The sequence below is a fragment of the Haliotis cracherodii genome, unplaced genomic scaffold (assembly GCF_022045235.1).
Source record: "Haliotis cracherodii isolate W230 unplaced genomic scaffold, xgHalCrac1.p SCAF_17, whole genome shotgun sequence".
Classification (NCBI taxonomy): domain Eukaryota; kingdom Metazoa; phylum Mollusca; class Gastropoda; order Lepetellida; family Haliotidae; genus Haliotis; species Haliotis cracherodii.
The window spans coordinates 7,664,494-7,683,620 of NW_027266272.1; positions in this window are offsets into that span (position 1 = coordinate 7,664,494).

Below are 19,127 nucleotides of genomic sequence, written 5' to 3' on the forward strand. Positions count from 1 at the left end.
ACAGGTATAGGTGTTGGCACCGTCGTATCGACTTGGATTCATGCATCGTACTACAACGTCATCTTTTGTTGGGTCGTGTACTACTTCTACGTGTCGTTCTCCAACCCCCTACCTTGGGCTCACTGTGGCAATGAGTGGAACACTCCCATCTGTAGCTCCCAGCATGCTGATGTCAACACAACGACAGGGCTCAACGTGATCGATAACGGTACCAGCTACACCGTGGCCAACCATTCTGCAGATATCAATGACACAGTGGCTGGGATGACAGCGGAGGAAGAGTTCTGGAGGTAACTGCCGTTTGCATTCTCATTGTGTTAGAGCAGGTTGCCCACAACAATGTTCATATTTATTGCAGTTAGATAAACCTTTGACAAGAAAAAAAACAAAACAGGTAATATAAATATCGCTTGTTCGGGGCTCTATATTTCCTATTATACCCATCAGCATGTATTAACAATGTGCAAGCGATTAATCAATACTAGTTTAGGACCCAACGAACTTATGAAGAGCCGTGTACCATGCATTGTAAATATCAGCTCGCGACGGAGCTTGGGGCACGTGCAACAGCGGCAGAGAACGCATTCCTCGTGCATCACGCATGGCGACTCACGCAGTATAAATACAGACAACAAAGAGTTCTGGTTTATTTTTCAAATATTTTCAACTACAAAATATTTTGTCAAAGTGTAAAAGTAGGGATGAGTTTTAAGTTGGGGAATATCCTCGTAACTCTCCATTCCTTAAAAGTAATGGAGCAGAGGCCCATTATTTTTAAAGAATGGAAAGTTACTCGGACATTCCCCTCTACGTACTTACTTACTTACTTTGGAGATTTAACGTGCGCTTTCCGACTGATGCGTATTTCGCACACGGGCCCGGCCAGGCCATTTAATGTGTTTCCGAAAGGGGCGAAGGTGGTCTGTGCAAACCAAGAGGGGGCTTTAGGGGTTGCTTATATATAATTTGGGAATTTTGAGATTTGGAATAGATGCCGATGGGGTTGGGGAGGAGAACTAAGGGAGCTGGGTATGGTGGATGTTTGTTTGTTTATGTGATTTTGATTTGGTAGGTTATTATGTTTTTAGATGCGTTTTATTAGTTCCGTTTTGATTAAGAATACGCCTAAGGCCTTGAAGTTTTCTAGTTTATTTTGTGGGTTTCTACGTATGTCACGCAACTCTTAAGTATTTCATATTCTTTATTGTCCCAAACCACATTACGAGGATGGGTTATTTACTACTGTGTCTGTAAATCTCTTAATAAATCTTCTTTAGTAATCTTCTTTAACTTTCTTTATTTCTTTCAGATGTCGTCGAGTGTTCTGACAACATTTACGTTTGTGGGGTGAGTTATGAGCCTTATCTCCGCCGCTATGTCTCCAGTGGGAGTTGTGTCGACAATCAAGGCTGATAACTGTCAAAACTGTTCGTACTACCGCACGACGGCCATGTTGTCATTCGACAACACAACCCGTCTCTGTAGGGAGTGTCGCCTCCTCTTTACATTTGACATCGGTTTAAGTCATACAAACAACAATGTACCAAGGCATATGAATGAATGAATGTCTTTATTTCCTCCAGATAAATCCGAAGGATCTCAAAATAATCATATATATATATATATATATATATATATATATATATATATCCCGCATATTTACAGGTTATAAACAGTGAGAAATATTGAACATTGGTAAGATTACCACACGTTGTTTAGGATTTGTTAAAGAAGAAAGAATGCTAACAATGGTCTTCCATCATCTCTATTTAAACATACATTTCAACATCAAGATTATCAATTAGAGTGGAAAGGAATACATCTCTCTCTGAAGTAGACATTTACAGTTTAAGATGACATGATGATAATAATTACTAGCAAAAGTATTACAGTTTGTACATTCTTTTGATATTTTGCTTCAGGATCCAATCCTTATTACATACTGTATTTCTTCTCTCAATTCTGGATATAGCATTACAATGCTGTATAAAACATGACGAGTAGTAATGTGTGAATTTTAGAATATCAAGATAGGTCAGCTCTACATGATGGTTTATATTTCCTTACTTCTTCCTCGTGTGTAGTTATTTCATTTAACACAATCTTTCCCCACTAAGTATTCGTGGGGAATTTCCCTGTGCAAACGTGGTGAAATACATGATGAAGTAAGTTATATTTCTTAGCTGTTGAAAGCAACACTCCACATTAACTGTGTAAATTATTGTTATTAAAACGATAGAGTGAAGCTGATGCGTAGAAAACAGTTTTACAAATTCAGACACATAAATGGTTGCAGAGAGTCGCCCCAGCAGCTGTAGTACTAGTCTACATTTATCTATATAGCCAACCATTCTCCAATGTCCTAGATTAGCAATAGTGGCATCAGTCGGAGAACGTTTCAATTGTCAAAACCTTGTACAATCCTGGCAAGGTAACGCTGGGTGCGTTCAACTGTTTCAAGATCTTTTACCGCGCAGAGGAGTTAGGAAATCACATCCATAAAAAAACCTGTTGTTAAAATCATTCTTTTCCATATCTTAATACTTCCATATTGATGTAAGTCACTAGGAGAGGAGAAAATTGATAGTACACCTTGCTTTTGTGCAGCTCTCTTCAATGTATAATTTGAAAGAAAGATTACTTTGTAGAACAACACCCGCATATTTTACATTATCAAACACAGGTATGTCATAATCTCCAAAGTGATAAGCATGCGTACACAATATGTGTAATGTTTCTTTTTATGAAACACAACAATTTTACTTTTCGATACATTATAAGTTAATCGCCATTAGATGCGTAATTAGCAACTGTATCTAAGGCTGTTTTCAGACCCTTTGGGCTGTAACTGATAAGAGTAGTATCATCAGCAAGTAACAAGCATGATAAACTAACCATATAAATACATCTTCCTGTATCTAACTGCGAAGCTCAGTTATGTGATCATTTATGTACACAAGAAAAAGCCAAGCTGAGATAACTCTACCCTGACCTATACCTTGTTACAGCAATTACATCAGATTGCTCGCCCTTATACTGAACACACGCACACATTGAAGTATAACAGTGGTGTAACAGAGACCGCATTTTACCTCTAATACCAAGATGATAGAGTTTTACGAAAGGAACCCGAGGGCCATATACGATCAAAAGCTGTTTCGTTATCTAGAAATGCCGTGTAGATACATGATTCCCTGTTAACATAACTTTGTACACATTCAATGATGGTAATGGCGACATGACAGCACCGTGTTCTTTCCTAAAGCCAAACTGCAAAATATCGGGACAATTACAGGCATGTCGGGATATCACCGTTTCTAATCTTTCGAGTAGAATTTTCTCAAATAGCTTACAAAGGCAAGATGTAAGCGTAATACCTGAATAATTGACAGAGTTTGATTTATCTATTTTACCATTATAAATAGATATAATTACCCCGTGTCTATAGGCTGCAGGTGTGTACTGAAGTCAAAGAATAGCATTCACTAATAGTGCTAACTTCAGTACTAGCAGCTCACCACCAAACATCACATGTTCCGTATTAATATTATCATGGCTAGATGATTTGTTCCTCCTCAGATTCTGTACATATCTAGTGACTTCCTGAACGGATATTTCAGCACATAGTACATTATCAACACATGAGTTAGATTCATTACATTCATTTCATATTCAATACCATCTTTAAAGTCTTGATCGAACTGGTTAGAGTCATATGGTTCCAACTTCTCACAGACTTAAAAAACGTATTCACATCAGTCTCACGAGTTTGTTTTTCTAATTCAGAACAAAATTTCCTGGAATAGGCCTACTTTGACTGTCTGTGGAGCGACGTCGGAATTCTCACCCTACCTGATTGTATGATGTATAAGGAAATTATACAACCCCCACCCTACACCAAACCCACCCACACCAACCCCCAACCCCTTGGTTTATCCTCGGATACCCATCTCCGCCTTGCAACTCGCATGTTATAATGGTCTTGGTGTAGTCCATCCTGTTTCAAGTAAGGCTTTAGATGAACCTTGAAACTACCACCTTGTATAGACTGACTACTGGCATCAATCATACATTTACTGATGATGTATTAAATGTTTTAATATCATCATGTGTATCTATTGTCTATCCATTCATTCTCGGTAAATTGGATTATGAACAAAAAAATTATTGTGAATTGTTAGTAGATATTTATTAATAACTAGAGCACCACCTAGGTGGTGCTCTGACGTCATCAAGGTCACATGACTGTCAGTGTCTCATTAATATGCAGAATAACTCATTAATATTCAAATGTATGCATGACGTCACAGGTCAATTAGGTTAATAAAGGGTTAACTGACCAGATGCAATCATGCAATTAATGACTTGACCATTCATTAATCGCAGAACACGGGATAGTAATGAATGTCCCTATATGGACATGTTACTACGACCGGGGTTGGGTTGGGTCTTGACTCACGCGGAATGGAATGTCATTGTGAGACCATTTTGGCGCGAGAACATGTGGTGAACATTTGAACCTTTTGCATTGAAGACATTTCTCTGTGGGCATTCGGTGGCGGGCTATGTGTGGTAATATTAAAAAGCCCAGGAACAAGTTTACATAGAAAGATCTCCCGATATTCAATTACGTTAATTAAGGGTCAACTGATTGGAGGCAATCATGCACTTGACCATTCGTTAAACGTAGAACAACATGTGTCTAAAAACAAGATGGCCGACGTTGCCATGAACGCTCACGGGTGTCACGTGTCCTCGGTTTGAATCTCGCGCCTGACCTACAAGTTAGTTCTATGGGGCCCCCGTTCCACAAAGCGATATGAGACTAAGTTGATCCGCAAGTGCATTAACTCATTTATAGTCAAATATAATCATGACGTCACAGGTCAGAAAGGGTAATGAGAGGTCTGTTGTTCCAATGCACGAATGCAGTGTGTTAATGAGTCCTTCATTAAGTGAGAACAAAGCATAGTAATGAGTGTCCCTAGATGGAAGTGGCTACTACGAGGTTCAAATGTGATTCACGGGGAAAGGAATGTCATTGTTAGACATATGCCATTGATGCATGGATTTCGGTAGTAATGACTGTCACATGTGGCAAAGAGGGGTGTGAGTTGAATTTCCATAGAAACCACATGTCCAGTTCTTAACTCTTCTCGTGTTACCCATTATAAGTTCCTTTTAACAAACAGTTGCCATGACAACTATAAAAAAAAATAAGGGTTAACAGTCTTGACTCCTAGCTAGAGGTTAGCTCGGAGAAATATAGAGTCGGTATCGCGAAACCCGTGTGTTGAAGACTGTAATGTATGCCAGTCTGGTATATGACGTTTTAATACTGTAAAATTCTACTCTTTTTTCTCAAAGATGTTTGAGTTCAAAATGTCGGTTCAGTTTCCTATTTCAATGGAAAAAATACTCGTTTAACCCATACCCAGAATCATTTTCATGAGAAAAAATAGAGTGAAATAACGTAGTTTAGTAGATAACTTCTAAGAGATAAGATTACTTGAGCATTCATTAACAAAGAATAATGGATAATAATGAATATCCTTATATGGAAACTTAGGTCACCAATCCCTCATTAATATGCAAGATAACTCATTAATATGTAAATGTATAAGTGATGTATCAGGTGAATTAGATGAATACAGGGTCAACTGACCAGATGCAATTTACTTACATTAACAAAGAACAATGGATAGTAATGAATATCCTCATATGGAAACTTGACATCGCACGCGAAATGGAATGTTATTGCGACTGAATTTTGCCGCCTTTTTGCCCCCTCTCTACATGCTCATTCGGGGGGCTGCGTCAGCTGAGATTATCAGCCCAGGAATAAGAGTGTGATTTATGTCAATATGTGTTATAAAACTCAACGGTAGTGTTGAGTGACTGACATTTTCACTCTAACCTTGCTGACAGTATTGAAGAGGGAATGAATGAGGAGAATGGAGGTCACGTGCTACTGTGTAAGAGTCGTCTTAGGTGAGTAATAATTTTAATCTAAATATTTTTACAAATTATTTACTGATATGTAATTAGTTACATTGAAATCTTTTTTCTTTCTTTCTCATCTGTCTACCTCTAATGCATATTTGTGTAAAGTATTTTTGTAATGTTATGTATGCATTTGTACACCATGCTTTTGATAAAATAATTCATATTATTTAACAGTTAAACTTAAAACAGATTCTTATTTTACCAATCCATTTGTAGAGTTTAATACCCAACAGAAATTATATATAATTCTTCTTTTTTTTTGTTTTTTTTGTTGATAAAACATCACTCGTTAAACATTTTACAAAGCAAGAAATAGAACACTCATAGTGATTTTATGAAAATTTACTTTTTATGAAATGTAACAAAGTGATTTCTGATACAGACTATACTTTGGTGTGCGAGCGACGCACAACGTTTGGGTACATGCTATGGCATTGCGATTCCTGGCTGTAGATGTTATAGTCTGTTTCTGCATGATGTATGATGTGTATGAAAAAAAACCTTGATTGAGTTTATTATGTTATCATGAGTCCAACGAATTCTCATTTAGGAAAAAAAAAGTACATGTTCAAATTCAATGTTCCCTTTGTTCAAGGATGTGTGCACCACAAATGGCGTCCCATTGAAGAACCATCATAATTAAGAGACATAGTGATGTAGTTACCTTTCCCTATGTGCTCTTTAATATAGTCAGACATGATCGATCAATGTATTCTTATATTGTCTTTTTTTTATCTCTTTTTACAAAACAGTTACGATTAATCTTAAGGTTTTAAAAAGGTGATCTTAGCATAGTGTTAGTTAACCATTGTCATGATACATTTCTATGACTCGAGATAAAGTTAAAATATTCTGAATTTAGCATGATTAGTTTTTTAAAACCTTAAGATTAATCGTTTGGTGTATTGTGTCCTCTGTCAGTGGTCAGGAAGATAACCCGATGATCAATTCAACGCAAGCTTCACCAAGTACATATTCGCTGGGGAGTCACGTGATCACCTTCTTTACAGCGCTCAATGGGCATAGTAATATTTCCATATTTAGTAAGTGTACTATGTACACAGTTGTCGACGCATCTAACAGTAGATCACATTGCTTATATTGTTACAAGTGAGGTTTATTTTACAACACTCCGAATGAGTTCGTATATGCTATACACATAACACCTTGTTTTGTCCGTGTTCTATGAGGCACCATTCCACATCTCAGGCTACGTTGATCCATAAGTGCAATAACTCATTCATTGTGAAATATAATCATGACGTCACAGGTCAGAAAGAGTAATGAGAGGTCTGTTGTTCCAGTGCAAGAAGGAAATGTGTTAATGAGTCCTTCATTAAGTGAGAACAAAGCATAGTAATGAGTGTCCCTATATGGAAGTGGCTACTACGAGGTTCAAATGTGATTCACGGGGAAAGGAATGTCATTGTTAGACATATTCCATTGATGCATGTATTTCGTGTAGTTATGACTGTCACATGTGGCAAAGAGGGGTGTGAGTTGAATTTCCATAGAAACCACATGTCCAGTTCTTAACTCTTCTAGTGTTACCTCTTATAAGTTCCTTTTAACATTCAGTTGTCATGACAACTAAATAAAAAAATAAGGGTTAACAGTCTTGACTCTAAGAGGTCAGCTCTGAGATATATAGAGTCGGTATCGCGAAACCCGTGTGTTGAAGACTGCAAAGTATGCCAGTCTGGTCTGAGACGTTTTAATACTGTAAAATTACATTCTTTTTCTAAAAGATGTTTGGAGTTCAAAATGTCGATTCAGTTTCCTTTTTTCAATGGAAAAATACTCGTTTAACCCATACCCAGAATCATTTTTATGAGAAAAAATAGAGTGAAATAACGTAGTTTAGTGGATAACTTCTAAGAGATAAGATTACTTGAGCATTCATTAACAAAGAACAATGGATAGTAATGAATATCCTTATATGGAAACTTAGGTCACCAATCCCTCATTAATATGCAAGATAACTCATTAATGTGTAAATGTATAAGTGATGTATCAGGTGAATTAGATGAATACAGGGTCAACTGACCAGATGCAATTTACTTACATTAACAAAGAACAATGGATAGTAATGAATATCCTCATATGGAAACTTGACATCCCACGCGAAATGGAATGTTATTGCGACTGAATTTTGCCGCCTTTTTGCACCTTTTCTCCATGCTCATTCGGGGGGGGGGGGGGGGGGGGGGGAGTCTGCGTCTGCTGAGATTATCAGCCCAGGAATAAGAGTGTGATCTATGTCAATATGTGTTATAAAACTCAAGGGTCGTGTTGAGTGACTGACATTTTCACTCTAACCTTGCTGACAGATAAGACGTCCGTTTTCAAAATGAAGAGAGTTTCAGAGGATATATTTGGACCTACAGTCATTTTCACAAAGCATAGCAAGACCAAGTCGAGAAAAACATGTCGGAGAAAATCAATGACATCAAAGGGGTCGCCGAAGAGACTGGTTGCATCTAAGAAGAAAAAGATGACAACCAAGAAAGCGTAAATGACTATACTGAAAATGCAACCCCTGTCGAAAGTAAAGGCTGCATAAACACCCTCCTCCTCCTCCTCTTCCTCCTCTAGATAAACACCCTCCTCCTCCTCCTCCTCTGGATAAACACCCTTCTCCTCCTCTGGATAAACACCCTCCTCCTCCTCCTCCTCCTCTGGATAAACACCCTCCTCCTCCTCCTCCTCCTCTGGATAAACACCCTCCTCCTCCTCCTCCTCTGGATAAACACCCTCCTCCTCCTCCTCCTCCTCCTCCTCCTCTGGATAAACACCCTCCTCCTCCTCCTCCTCCTCCTCCTCTGGATAAACACCCTCCTCCTCCCTCCTCCTCTGGATAAACACCTCCTCCTCCTCCTCCTCCTCCCTCTGGATAAACACCCTCTCCTCCTCCTCCTCCTCCTCTGGATAAACACCCTCCTCCTCCTCCTCCTCCTCTGGATAAACACCCTCCTCCTCCTCCTCCTCCTCTGGATAAACACCCTCTCTCCTCCTCCTCTGGATAAACACCCTCCTCCTCCTCTCCTCCTCCTCCTCTGGATAAACACCCTCCTCCTCCTCCTCCTCCTCCTCTGGATAAACACCCTCCTCCTCCTCCTCCTCTGGATAAACCACCCTCCTCTTCCTCCTCCTCCTCTGGATAAACACCCTCCTCCTCCTCCTCCTCCTCCTCCTCCTGGATAAACACCTCCTCCTCCTCCTCCTCTCCTGGATAAACACCCTCCTCCTCCTCCTCCTCTGGATAAACACCCTCCTCCTCTGCTTTGTTCTCACTTAATGAAGGGACTCATTAACACTTTCCTTCTTGCACTGGAACAACAGACCTCTCATTACTCTTTCTGACCTGTGACGTCATGATATATTTCACAATGAATGAGTTATTGCACTTATGGATCACGTAGCCTGAGATGTGGAATGGTGCCTCATAGAACTGACTTGTAGGTCAGGCGCGAGATTCAAACCGAGGACACGTGACAGCCCGTGAGCGTTCATGGCAACGTCCGCCATCTTGTTTTTAGACACGTGTTGTTCTACGTTTAACGAATGGTCAAGTAATTAATTGCATCCGGTCAGTTGACCCTTAATGAATGTAATTGAATATCGGGAGATCTTTCTACATGCACCTGTTCCTGGGCATTTTTTTTTAATCCTACCACACATAGCCGGCCACCGAATGTGCACAGAGAAATGTCTTCAAAGCAAAAGGTTCAAATGTTCACCACATGTTCTCGCGCCAAAATGGTCTCACAATGACATTCCATTCTGCGTGAGTCAAGATCCACCAACCCCGGTCGTAGTATCATGTCCATATAGGGACATTCATTACTATCCCGTGTTCTACGGTTAACGAATGGTCAAGTCATTAATTGCATGATTGCATTTGGTCAGTTGACCCTTTATTAACCTAATTGACCTATGACGTCATGCATACATTTGCATATTAATGAGTTATTCTGCATATTAATGAGACACTGACAGTCATGTGACCTTGATGACGTCAGAGCACCTCGAGCCTAGGTGGTGCTCTAGTTATTAATAAATATCTACTATTGTTTACATATGTTCTTGTACTGTATGAAGGAGCACGCGTGGCAAATGAATTTAAGATTTGCTTTTCATCTCACAGGTTAAACGACTATCAGTATTTGTATCTTTACTTAGCCCTGTACTCAAAGCTTTAAGATGTGTACTAGATATCGTTTATCAACTGACAACATAACAATCATCAGTTACAGCGGGTATCAGTTGAATTCAGAAGGAGATGACAGACACACTCGCAAATCTAAACAATACATCCTTTTATTTCCAGAACCTAATTTAGACCCTAACCAAGTGTTAAAACTCACCAAAACCCGTCAGATCCGATGAGAATTGGTCTTCGGCAATCCATGGTTGTCGTAAGAGGCGACAAAGGGGATCGTCTTCATATACTCATTTGCGTTGATCGATGCTCATGATGTCAATCACTGGGTTGCCTTCCAAATGTTAGTAGTTCCTACGCCAAATGTCCATTCGGAACGTGCAAGATTACGTCCTCTTTCCTGACCCACAGATGTCCCTTATTTAGGAGATGAGTAAAATAACAGATGTTAAGGGGTCTTCAAGAAGCGTTTTGCTGATATTCAAACATCAACAATAATTAGACCAATAGCTGAATTAATTGTGAGGTCAAGATGAAGCTAATACAACATTTGGTACATTTTTTTTTTTATTTGGTTGGTTTTCCTCTTGAACTTACAGCAAAGACTCAATTTACCATCGCCTATGTACTTGATCAATAAGTACATAACTTGCAAGTGTAAGAAGAAAAGAAGGTTGTTGTCAGTCCATAAGAACATATCCTGTGATATTCTTTACACTATGAGAAAGAAACTTTAAAATGGGACATGTCCTGTGGCCTAAAAGTATCTTCTGTCAAAGCATTTTGTATATTTCATGTTTTTATCGTAAATAATTGAATGTTTGAATGTTTGATTTCATCTTGAACATGAAGATTCAAATTTGAAAATACGCTATTGTCTCATGAATATTGAAGTTAATTGCTCGATCGATGAGGATTGAATGAGGTAGTTTTTTCTCAGGTCTTTGCTCTTAGGAATATTCCACAATATTGCTACATATGACACCGTGAATCACAGTCCACACTGTACTCATTTTTGAAAGGACCCATTGATCCAGTGTGACGAGTGAACACATGAACAGGAGGCTGCCGTACCGCCTCAGTACTGAAGGAAATTATATACAAAATAATTAGTACAAAATAATCTTATGTTTAATCTGAGTTGAACGATATGAGTTTTAAAAATAATAAACTGAGGGACAATAGAGAGAATACCGAGTTTGTTTTTATGAAATTGAAATTGCCAGTGTGTAGTCCCTGACCTTAGCTAAACATGTGCAGAAATGGTTACACTCCTTTTTTCAAATAGAAAGGTACTCTTCTATACTCCAGTGATACCGAGTGAGTGATTATGTTTTACGCCCGTTTTAGCAATATCACGACAGGGGGACACTAGAAATGAGCTTCACACACTGTACCCATATCGGGAATCGAACCCGGGTCTTCGGCGTGACGTACGAACGCTTTAAGCTAAACGTATTCTGTCACAAAGTATCAGTGACATGGTTACAATGTGTGAAGCCCATGCCCGGTGTCCCCCGAAGTGATATAGGTCTAATATGTAAGCTGCGTAAAGCCACACCCTACTCACTCACTCACTCACTCACTTTCAAATATCTACTAGACGTTTTCTGGAGACATCTCTTAACATCTGTTATTTTTCTCATTTCCTTACTACTGACTGACTGAGTATGGGTTTAAGCCGCTTTTAGCAATATTCCAGCAATATCACGGCGGGGAGCACCAGCAATGGGCATCACACATTGTACCCATGTCGGGAACCGAACCCGGGTCTTCGGGCGTGACGAGCGAATGCTTTAATCACTAGGCTACCCGACCGCCCCTCATTTCCTTAGTAATGAACATTCTGTGACTCTATTGAACTCGAGACTGCTTCCAGACTCTTACTGAGATGAGTGAGTGAGTGAGTTAAAATTTTATGTCACATCGGCAATATTTCAGCCATATTGTGACTGTCAAGGGTTAAACATGATAACTAAATTACATACAATCTGCCAACGAAGGACAGTAAAATAACTAACTTATCACAGAATTATACTTGCATTTGCAAGCTTATCTGACGCAAGCATATCTGACACCATCTCCTTTGGAATTCAGTTGATACCGGTTTAACTGATGTTATGTGCTAGTTGATGAAAATGACATTTTCTATGAACTTTTTTGCGCACCTTAAAGCTGTAAATTCCAAGTTCAGTGAGTGAGTGAGTGGGTGAGTGAGTGAGTGGTTGGGGTGAGAGAGTGAATGAGGTGGTGAGGTTTTACGCCGTTCTTAGCAATATTCCAGCAATATCACGGCGGAGGACACCAGGAACGGGCTTCACAAATTGTACCAATGTGGTGAATTGAACCCGCGTGAGGGGCGAACGCGGTTAACCACTAGGCTATCTGATCGACCTCCAAGTTAAGTTGCAAATACTGACTGATAGTCATCTAACCTGTGTTTAAGATTATAATATTGTGAATACATTTTGCCACCAGGGCCAGGGATGTCAGTGTTCCTTCCACTGTCACACCCCAACACAGTACAAGGAAATATGCAAATACATCACAATTAAAAATATTTTATTAATAATCCAGTTGACCTGAGAATGAAGAAATATTGATTTTTAATCATTTGATAATGTTACATTTAGAGTGAGTGAGTATGGTTTTACGCCGCTCTTAGCAATATTCCAGCAATATCACCAGAATGGGCTTCACACATTGAACCCATGTCGGGAATCGAACCCGGGTCTTCGGCGTGAAAAGCGAACGCTATAACCACCAGGCTACCCGACCGCCCCGTTACATTTAGAATAATTGGGCGAGCAGGAGCTGGGTTATCAGACTTTGATAGAACTGTTGCTGTTGTGTTGTTGAGGTTGTTGAACAGGCAGGGCTGTAAACATCCAATGTCAATAAAAACATATTGGTGGCTTATGTGGAATACTAGTTATTTGCATGTTATGTGTATGGAATTTTTATACCTAGAACACTTTTATGCCGGTGTCCCAGTATAAACTCTCCCCGTACAAATTCTCCCCCATGAGATTTTATACCGGTACAGATTCTCCCCGGATATATTTCGCAACCCCCTCAGTATAAAGTCTCCCCCCTGATTATTCGGTTTGTTGCAATGTCTTAAGTACTATAGTCTTTAAATAGTTATCTTTAATGTAAGGAGGGCTAGTTTAAAAAATAGATTATGAAATATCGTCATAATGAATTGATATTTCAGCATATTTTATTTGGTAACTGTACCTTCCATCCTGAAATAATTATAAGACATATATCAACCAAACAAATTTGAATGAAAGGACTTAATGTAACAATACATGTACGGTTACTGTTGTAACTGAATTCAGAAATCTTATTTATCCTCGCAACATTCGGTTTTAACACTAACTACGTAAAATCTGTCAACATATCCACGCGCGCCTCCAGCTCAGGCTGTCCGTTATACTCTGATTTAAGATCTAAATTATATTCCTTAATACAGGCTACAGGAGAGAAAAAAAAATACATAAACAAATAAACATTAAAACCTTGAGGAATATGAAAATCCAATGTGTAATGCTGAAGCACGAACACACGATAAACTGTACCAGCATTACAATGTACCCCGATATGCATGCTTTACCTGGGTTACATACGGGTGATCTAAGTTAGAAATATATGACTGATATAAATTCTTTAAACACGTTAATATCGAATATGCTTGGATTATCTTTTTTTCAAATGTGCTCCATTCAAGAAAATTATATAGAATTATGTATTTACTCTCCCCCATGTATTTTGCTCTTTTATGTAAAAAACTTTTTACACCTTACACATTTTAATTACAGATTCCTTCGTTTTGATTTTGATGCAAACAAACCAGGCTTTACAATGTATTTTGTTTCAACAGATTTTTTTTACATAAATATATAAATGGGGATTAACAAACAAGCTTTACTGGCTTATGACGTATATAATACGCTATTTAATAATCTTGTTCAACCAATTTTATCATGTGGCTCAGTTATTTTTGGCAATCGAGAATTCAGTTGTATAAACGCAGGTTCAAAATAAAGCTTGCCGTTTCTTTCTCGGGGTGGGTAAATCCAAATTTAGCTGTCCGGGGGCGAGAGGGGTTGGCTTGCTCAGCTCACTAAACAGAAAATAGAAGTTTTCCGATTTTGGAGAAAGATAAACTCTGTTCATAAGAAAATATCATATCTCCGTTAAAACATAAAACCAAAATTTATGAGTCCACATATTGATATAAGACTTTATCTCTGTATTCAATTCGAAAATTTTAGATATAAACTTTCGGACAGTTCAGTTCAAAATTCTTCAACCATTAATACATCACAGGATTTGTAGCTAGACCACGGTAATCTACAAACAGCTGAACACATTCTTACCACATACATTTCCTTATCTAGTATCTAGTATCTAGTCTATCACAAAGTACCACACAGACACTGCATAGCATAAGCATTTAATACACCTCAAATTATTGAACTGCATGACAAGTCTGTATAAATAATCTTGGGGAGCAAATATTCAAGGGTTTGATTGGTAGCTAACCCTAGAAAATCTACAAATAGGAGAACACTTGTGTACCACTTACATTCCCTTAATTGGCTTTAATTTTAATACCTCTAGTTAGTACCGTTTTAAGTTTAGGATCCAGTGAAATGCCTAAATACTGCTTTTGCTTACGAAAACAAGAAATCCACTGAACCCGAAACTGACTCACTAAATGTATACATGCCAACAGCCATGCACGCAAGTAAAAGTTGTTCAGAAGCTGATATTCTCCATCAAAATATATCACAAAGACACCACATAGCAAAAGCATTGTTAGACAATTACAATTGTTGAACTGTTGTTGTTGTTGCATTAGGTGTTTAAGAGGTCGCCTTCTGCCTAGGCAATTTTCGGCTGGACCTGTCCCTCTTTGGGACTCCTGTGTGTGAGAAGGGATCACATATCTATTTCGGTGTTCACATAATTTCTGTTTTTGCATTGATATGATTGCTATTTTCTTATATTGATATTATTTCATTTTTATCCTGGGCTGCTCTGTTTATATACGTTCGAGCAGCTGTCCATCTCTCAGAAATAGAGTTAGTTTGGCCTTCGCTATTGCATCTCTTGGCTTTAGGAGATCTATGACAGATAGCGGATCTAACTGCAATTCTTGTTTTAACCTAGCCCGGGCTGGGGCATGGTCTTGACATTCTAGTAACAGGTGGTCAATGGTTTCAGCCTGATTGCAAGATGAACAAACCTTGTCATAGTGCTTTTTGTGACCAAGTCTGAGGCGTGAGATAGCAGTTTCAATTTCCTTTCATTTGAGTATGAGTTTGGCTTTTGTTGGACCTTGGGTTGAATTTTGTATAGCCACCTGCCGATCGCATCTAAGGTAGACAGTCAGGGGGTTATATAGCTGCCCCGTCGCACTCCTATCACCGGAAATGTTTTGTTTACATTCTTCTCGTTATGAGACATCGCGTATATCAATGGCTGTCAAAATATTATACAGAACAATAGTGATAGTCAATGGCTGACAAATTATCATACAGAACAATAGTAATATATCCACAGTTATGTGTGTACATAAGTCATTCGTTAATATGGCTAAGACTGTCCCAAGGTTAGGTTTTTTTAACTACTTATTGAAAAAATACGTGTCAGAAAGGTAAATGACAGTCACGTGACTCAGTGACCGACACAAAGGTCAGGTCATGGAAAAAAAATTCTCATTATTTTATCGGTATTCACAATTTCACATATACATGTGACTTTTTATACATCTTTGAATGGTATAATCCCTTTGGCGATCTCTAGCCCGTTTTTATGTTTCGTTTAATTATCGTTTATTCTTTTAAAAGTTCTCAAACTGGTTTTAAATAAAATATGTGATAGTTTAGGTATTGGTCGGTCCATCGACGAAAGGTTTCTATGCAGTATAAATGTATGTATTATTGCATGTGTCGGTTTGTACAAGTTCGGACTATTCCTCTCGTCCGGGGGGCGGTCGGGTAGCCTAGTGGTTAAAGCGTATGCTCGTCACGCCGAAGACCCGGGTTCGATTCCCGACATGGGTACAATGTGTGAAGCCCATTTTTGGTGTCCCCCGCCCTGATATTGCAGGAATATTGCTAAAAGCGGCGTAAACCCGTACTCACTCACTCACTCACTCACTCACTCCTCTCGTCCGGCGTGTCTTAGTGTTACCCCCTTAAAACCGAGAAACAGGGTAACAACAAGAACCATCTTTTAACGTCAGTATGGTTGGACGCGGCCGACGATCGAACCACCGACCTTCTGCTTCAACGTTAGTCACTACGGAGTGGCTCAGTATTAACTAGTAATGATATGTATTGTTAGCGAAAGGGAAGGGGTAGGGTAGGGTAGGGGGTGGGGCGGTGTGTCCTGCCTCACCGGTGGCCCCGTCACAAATTGGGATTTGCATCGGAAATCATTTTCGTCACTGATGTGTAGAATTTAGAAACTTCCCCCACATGTCCACCAACAAACTCTTCGAATGCCTTCAAAAGGCCTTGAAATGCTGTAAATAAAGCGACAAAACTCTTTCAATATCCGGGGGCATGGGTGGCCCAGTCGTCTAAGGCGCAGCGATTCGCTGTGCAGAGTTGCGTCCATTGGGCACGCCAGAAACCTATGATTGTGAGTTCGAATCCCGGTTTGACCCGATTATGTTTCTAGGTTTGTTAGCACCATACCCGTGCTCGTGGGTTTCATCGAAGTGGTAAACGTCTGAGACCTGCATCACTTCGGGCTTTCCTCCCACATTAAGCTGACACTCCGTGATATAACTGTAATACTGTTAAACTCGGCGTTAAACCCAACTCACTCACTCACTCAGTTTCCATATCCCACAGAAATATCTGCTTTGGGCAGAGTCGATTGTACGATTCCGACTACATCGTGAGCATAGTGATGATACAAGGTGTTCGCTAAAAGGTGAGCGTATCCTGCCCCACCGGTGGCACCCGTCAAACACACATGCAAAGGCAAGCCAAAAACACGGGAACATATATAATCATGGCACAAGTGAAAATAAGGAATTGCATCGGACATCATTATTGTCACTGATGCGTCAAATTTGGACCCTCAAAAACCTCTTATGCAAGAGTCGTATGACGCTCTTTGAAATCTTCAAAGGAAGAACATGCTCGATAGTCCCTAAAATGTGGACACCAAAGGCTGGACAAACAGGAACAATGCTATATAGGGAAAACTAATAACTATTGGAAACCAGAATATAAAACGTCAAGGCCTGAGAATATTTTACTATTATCTCGGTTATCCGTCAAAACAGATTCCATTCGGCGTTGTCACTCTGAATCTGAGTAGCATAGATCTAAACATAAAAAAGGAGAGACGATGTTTGGTTTCACGACCTACTGAAACATTACCTTATTATTTTTGAATACACGAGATATGCCTTCGTTAAATGTTGTAATCTCGCGGTTGCGGCCTAGGATATCATCGTCCGATATCTGACGTACTGTATTTCCTCTATTAGACGCTCAGCCATCTATTAATTTCGTGAGATCCGTTGACCTGGTGTGTATAACAGACCTAGCTTATATTATAAGAGACCCAGCGCCTGATGGAGGAAATATCGATACGGTATTCAGTTCTTATGGGTGATCGCCGGTCATCTTATTAAGGATCGATATGTAAGCTATAGATGTACGTGTGAAAAGGCTTAATATATTTAAAAGAGCTTTCTGTAGCTAAAAGGAAAAGTTTTGAACCAATGAAAATCAAGCATTCCACAAATATCATAGTAGAATGTAGGATGACTGATACTTGGACCGTCTGTAAAAGATCTCCAGTACTCCAAGAAATAAACGATAGTTTGTCCATCTTGGGCTTTAGCATTGTCAATTGTCTGTTGATTAAAATAAATGTGTTGTCCAAGGCGATACCAGGTCGGTACACAAAGATCTTGCTACTCCAGAGTCGACATAGTTAGTGAGTGAGTGAGTATGGTTTTAAGCCAGCAATATCACGGTAGGGGGACACCAGAAATGGGCTTCACGCATTGTTACCATGACGGGAATTGAACCCGGGTCTTCGGCGTGACGAGCGAACGCTATAACCACTAGGCTACCCTTGTGCCGGAATTGCATAAAGGATTTCTACGAACGGAAGCCAAAGAGTCAGTACGACAATTATTCATTTTGGCCATTGTTTTTGTCTCATTACATGATATTTTTTGTTTCTTTTTAACAAGGGTGGCAATGAGAGGTCAGGGTAAAAGAAATTCACGTTGTCGCAATGTCATCCCATTTAAAATATGTAAAAAGGATTTAAACTGTCACTGTATGACAACGTGACAATGCGACATACTTAGTATTCACCATGTCACCTATTGGCATCGTTGGTACGAACGTGTAGTGTGGTTTATTAAATAGTGTGCAGTAATGGTTATACTCCTCTAAAGGTCCTCTGTTTTACTGAAATTAGTCCATGGCAACAGGCTAGGTGTTGCTTTTTACATAAAGAAACAAATCATTTCGTTACAACATTCAAGGCCTCAGTAAAGCTTTTCAAACGTTTATGGTAGGCATTTGGAGGACATTCAAAATAAATTTGACACTTCGGGAATAATTATGTCCGATGCTATTCCCTATGTTTACTTGTACCACATGCACCTTTCTGTGTGTTTTTTCAGGCTAGCAAATGACTAGCCTTTGCGTGTGTTTGTGGCGGGTGACACAGGCTGGGCTCCCCTTTTCTCGAACACCTGGTATCAGCACTATTTAATATTTATAGTGTGTTTAACATTAAGTCATCTTAATTCATTCTGCCACCGGGGCCAGGAATACCAGTGTTCCTTCCAGTCGAGACCCATGAAGATCCGGGGTAGGATAGGTCTTCAGCAACCCATGCTTGCCGTGAGACATGATTATGCTTGTCGTAAGAGGCGACTAACGGGGTCGGGTGGTAAGGC